The sequence below is a fragment of the Pecten maximus genome, chromosome 18 (assembly GCF_902652985.1).
Source record: "Pecten maximus chromosome 18, xPecMax1.1, whole genome shotgun sequence".
In the NCBI taxonomy this organism is placed as follows: Eukaryota; Metazoa; Mollusca; class Bivalvia; order Pectinida; family Pectinidae; genus Pecten; species Pecten maximus.
The window spans coordinates 13,529,269-13,535,243 of record NC_047032.1 but is presented as its reverse complement, the minus strand read 5'-3'; positions in this window follow the sequence as shown (position 1 = coordinate 13,535,243).

Genomic DNA, 5,975 nt, shown 5'->3' with positions numbered 1-5,975 from the left:
GGGGGGGGGGGGTGGGGGGGGGGGGGGGGGGGTGTGTGTGGGGGGGGGGGGGGGGGGGGTTGTCCTGTATACTAAAATCTTTCATATTTTATTGCTGGTGGTGGGGGGGTCCTGTATACTAAGAACTTGAATGTTTTATTACTGGTTGGGGTGAGGCATTCTGTATACAAATATCTCAAATGTTTTATTACTGTTGCGACAGGGGGGGGGGGGGGGTCCTGTATACTAAGAACTTGAATGTTTTATTATTGCTTGGTGGGGGGGGGGGGGGGTGATCCTGTATACTAAGAACTTGAATGTTTTATTATTGCTTGGTGGGGGGGGATGATCCTATATACTAAGAACTTGAATGTTTTATTATTGCTTGGTGGGGGGATGATCCTGTATACTAAGAACTTGAATGTTTTATTATTGCTTGGTGGAGGGGGGTAATCCTGTATACTAAGAACTTGAATGTTTTATTATTGCTGGGTGTGGGGGTCTTGTTTACTAAGATTTTTAATGTTTTATTACTGGTGGGGTGGGTAGGTTCCTGTATACTAACATCTGATTTTATTGCTTGGGGGGGGGGGGGGGGGGGGGGGGGGGGTCTGTATACTATGAAATGAAATGTTTTATTATTGGTGGAAGGGGGGGGGGGGTCCTGTAAACTAAGAACATTCTGAATGTTTTATTACATGTGGGGGGGGGGGGGGGGGGTGTTCTGTATAGTAAGAATTTTAATGTTTAATTACTCATGGGGGGATGGTCCTGTATACTAAGAACTTGAATGTTTTATTACTGGTTCGGTTAGGGCTTCTGTATACAAAGAACTCAAATGTTTTATTAGTGGTGGGAGGGGTCAGGGTCCTGTATAGTAAGAACTTGAATGTTTTATTAATCGTGGGGGTTGGGAGGTTGGGTCCTGTATACAAAGAATTTTAATGTTTTATTACTGCGGAGAGGGAGGGGTCCTGTATACTAAGAACTTGAATGTTTTATTACTGGTGCGACAGGGGGTTGGGTGGGTCCTGTATACTAAGAACTTAATTGTTTTATTACTGGTGGAAGGGGGTGGGTCCTGTATACTATAAACTGAAATGTTTTATTATGGTGGGAGGGGGGGGGGGGGGGGGGGTCCTGTATACTAAGAACTTTAATGTTTTATTACTGGTTGGGTGTGGTCCTTTATACAAAGAACTCAAATGTTTTATTAGTGGTGGGAGGGGTCCTGTATAGTAAGAACTTGAATGATTATTAATGCGATGGGGAGGGGACCTGTATACTAAGAACTTGAATGTTTTATTACTGGTGCGACAGGGGGGTGGGGGTCCTGTATACTAAGAACTGAAATGTTTTATTAAGGTGGGAGTGGGGGGGGGGGGGGGGGTCCTGTATACTAAGAACTTTAATGTTTTATTACTGGTGCGACAGGGGGGTGGGGGTCCTGTATACTAAGAACTGAAATGTTTTATTAAGGTGGGAGTGTGGGGGGGGGGGGGGTCCTGTATACTAAGAACTTTAATGTTTTATTACTGGTGCGACAGGGGGGTGGGGGTCCTGTATACTAAGAACTGAAATGTTTTATTAAGGTGGGAGGGGGGGGGGGGGGAGTCCTGTATACTAAGAACTGAAATGTTTTATTAAGGTGGGAGTGGGGGGGGAGGGGGGTCATGTATACTAAGAACTTGAATGTTTTATTAATGCTGGGGGGGGGGGGATGGTCCTGTATACTAAGAACTTGAATGTTTTATTAATTAATCATAGGTGTGTGGGAGGGATGGGGGTCATGTATACTAAGAACTTGAATGTTTTATTAATGCTGGGGGGGGGGGGGGATGGTCCCGTATACTAAGAACTTGAATGTTTTATTACTGGTGCAACGGAGGGGGGGGGGGGGGGGGTCTTGTATACTAAGAACTTGAATGTTTATTTACTGGTGGGGGGGGGGGGGGGGGTCTGTATACTAAGATCTTGACATTTTTATTACTGTTTCAATATGTATTGTGTATATATGATTTAACTGACTATTTTAAATACATAGAATCAGATCGTTGCTCTTGGGCTTGAGCCCTTATACTAAGAACTCTATATGTTATTACTGTAACAATGTATATTCTGTATATATGTTTTAATCTGACCGTTTTCATTTTTTTCACTTCTTAGAAAAACAAATTGCACATCATGGAAGCAGAGGACCTGAACAACAGGAGTGACTGAGCGATTGATGGCCTGGTGATGTACTTACCTTCAAAACTTAGGTAATGTCTGTTTCTGTTTTTTCGAAGAGTGAGGTAAAATTTCAATTATAAAACAATTAAATTTGCTTCACAAAAATTACAGATAACAACAATTAAACAAAAGTAAAAGCAATAAAATTAAAACAATGAAATAAAATCAACCTAAATCTAAACTACAATAAACTGTTGAAATAACACAATAACAATAAATAAATGAAATAAAATGAAATAAATAAAAAAAAAATCATCGAAAATAAATACGCAAATCAATCAATAATTAACATCAATAGGTCAATAAATTGTATAAACGATTAAAATAAAACATGAAGAAAAAGATTAAATCAAAAATAAAAAAATCTGCATAAAAATCACTAAAAATAAATCAATAAAAAACCAATAAATCCAGGTAAAATAAACGGATTGATAAAACGACACTTTCAGTTAATACATCTGCTTGCATACATCAATCAATTGCAGATCCCGGACCTACATTGTATGGATGACTGCATCTTCGCTAGCCAAGGCTTCTGATTACGTTTCACTCGTTCGTGGAGTGAAACGTAATCAGAAGCCTTGGCTAGCGAAGATGGGATGACTGCAGCGACAACATGGCCAATCAAATAATTTGGTAAAACGGTACTTTCAATAATTTCAAATTCTAATGCTTCTTAGATCAATACATTGCAGATCCCGGAAGGACCAGCCGCCCATTGGACCATGACGACGGACGTATGGCCGACGGATATCCGGTCAGGTATTTCCGGCAAGTCTAGGTAATGATTTTGTTTCTGTCCTATTGCTGTTGTAGGATTGAAGGGCAGATTATTTGTCAGATTCAAGTTCTTACAAGGCTACATTCAAACCTTAACGGGTGGTTATGAATGCACCAAGTTTGAATGATGTTTCTGTACATTTGCTTCCCTTTCCCTACAAACAGTATCTTTTGATACAAGTGATAGTGCCTTGTAGCATCAGTGACGCGGCCTGGTGATACAAATCTGTCCAAAAGTATCTTTCGATTTTATCGCGGCGGTGTATATAAAGTATCGCCGATTTTACCGAAACGATTTGGTAAAACGGTACTTTCTTTCAATATTTCAAATTCTAATGCTTCTTAGATCAATACATTGCAGATTCCGGAAGGACCAGCCGCCCATTGGACCACGACAACGGAGATATGGCCGACAGATATCCGGTCAAGTATTTCCGGCCAGTCTAGGTAATGCTTTTTAGCCCACCATCATCAGATGGTGGGCTATTCAAATCGCCCTGCGTCCGTGGTCCGTCCGTCCGTCCGTAAACAATTCTTGTTATCGCTAATCCTCAGAAAGTACTGAAGGGATCTTTCTCAAATTTCATATGTAGGTTCCCCTTGGTGCCTAGTTATGCATATTGCATTTTGAGACCGATCGGAAAACAACATGGCCGACAGGCAGCCATCTTGGATTTTGACAATTGAAGTTTGTTATCGCTATTTCTCAGAAAGTACTAAAGGGATCTTTCTAAAATTTCATATGTAGGTTTCCCTAGGTGTTTAATTATGCATATTGCATTTTGAGACCAATCGGAAAACAACATGGCCGACAGGCAGCCATCTTGGATTTTGACAATTGAAGTTTGTTATCGCTATTTCTCAAAAAGTAATGAAGGGATCTTTCTCAAATTTCATATGTAGGTTCCCCTAGGTGTTTAGTTATGCATATTGCATTTTGAGACCGATCGGAAAACAACATGGCCGACAGGCAGCCATCTTGGATTTTGACAATTGAAGTTTGTTATTGCTATTTCTCATAAAGTACTGAAGGGATCTTTCTCAAATTTCATATGTAGGTTCCCCTTGTTGCCTAGGTATGCATATTGGAACCAATCCGAAAACAACAAAGCCGACAGCAGCCATTATCGCTAAATCTTAAATTTTATATATAGGTTCCCTTTGCTTGAAATGTACTAGCTATAGAGGGCTGTTTATGAAAATACACAGATTAGTAAGACTTAGAGGAAGGGAAAAGTAGAGAAAAGATCAATCTGCCATGGAACCTTTAAAGATCATTCCATGGTGGGCGCCAAGATCCCTCTGGGATCTCTTGTTATATTTATTCTTGGGATCAATTTTTTTCACTTTTTGATGTAATTTTCAAATATTAATCAAGATTTCATTTTCAGATCGATGTTAAATTAATTATTCAAAATAATTGGAAATAATTGTAATTTTGAAAATTCTAAAATATTTTTGTAAGCTTGTAAGCTTAACTTTTTTTAAATGAGTTCAATCATCAGATCAATAAGCTACAAAAGTTTTCAAATATAAATTTTTGAATGCATTCCTCGAATCATTATACTCTCTAAATATTTATTTGATTCTTTGAAAAAACTTTTTGAGTTCAAATATTTTAATGTATTTTTTAAAAAGTTTTTCAATTCAATCTTCACATTAATTTCTGACTTGTAAATAACACTTTTTATCTAGATTTTTTCTGATATGAATTTTTAGATCCATTTTTCAGGTCATTGTTGAATTAAGTCCTAAATATTCTTTAATTCTTTTGAATAAATCTTTGAGTTAAATTATTTTCAAATGTATTTTTTATTATTTTCTTTTAATTTAATTTTCAATTTAATTTTGACATGAAGTCCAAATATTTTTTTAATTCATTTTTCAAAATACTAATTTTTAAATCCAATTTTAGGTAATTGTTGAATTAATTCTTCAAATACTTTTTTGATTCTTTGAAATTAATTTTTGAATACTTGAAATATACTAGTACATATTTTTAGAAAAATACATCAGTATTTTAATATTAAGTATTTGAAATATCTTTGACTTCCCTCTTTACATCAAATATGTATCTATTCTTGAAAAAAATTGAATTCATTTAAATGATTTAATATCTATTTTTTAAAGAATATTTGAATTCAATCTTCACATTTTTGACATTTTTGACTTGTAGATGAAAGTTTTTAAGCTAGATGTTTCATATATGAATTTTTGAATTCATTCTTGACATCAGTATTTCAATATTTAGTCTTTAATAGATTTTTGAGTTCCTTATTAACCTCAATAATGTATCTATCCTTTAATGAATTTTTGAATTTAATCTTCACATTAATTTTTTACTTGTAGATGAAACTTTTTAAACTACGTAGATTTTTCTGATATAAATTTTTAGATCCATTTTTTAAGTCATTGTTGAATTAAGTCCTAAATATTCTTTAATTCTTTTGAATACATTTTTGAGTTAACTTGTTTTTAAATGTTTTTTTTAATAAATATTTGAATTTAATTTTCAGATTAATTTTGCCATGAAGTTGAAATATTTTTTTACTTCTTTTTCAAATACTAATTTTTGAATACATTTTTCATGTCATTGATGAATTTAATGGTCTTTAATGTTTTCATTTTTTTAAAATAAATTTTGAATGAATCTTTTGAAATTTTTTAAGTCCATTATCATTTTTTTTTATTTCAATCATCACATCAATGTTTACTTGCGACTATAAAAAAATCAAATTTTGAATGCAGTCTTGAGATCATTGTCAAAATCAGTCTTTAAATATTTTTAATACTTTGAAATACTTTTTTGAATACTTAAAATATTTTAAAAACTTATTCTTTAAATTTTTTTTTTTAATTTAATCTTAAGATTAATTTTTGAACTTTTACATGAAACTGTTTAAACCTAATTCTTCAGATAATTTTTTTTTAATTTTCATTCTTTTACATCAATGTTGAATCTATTATTTAAATAAATGTTTGAA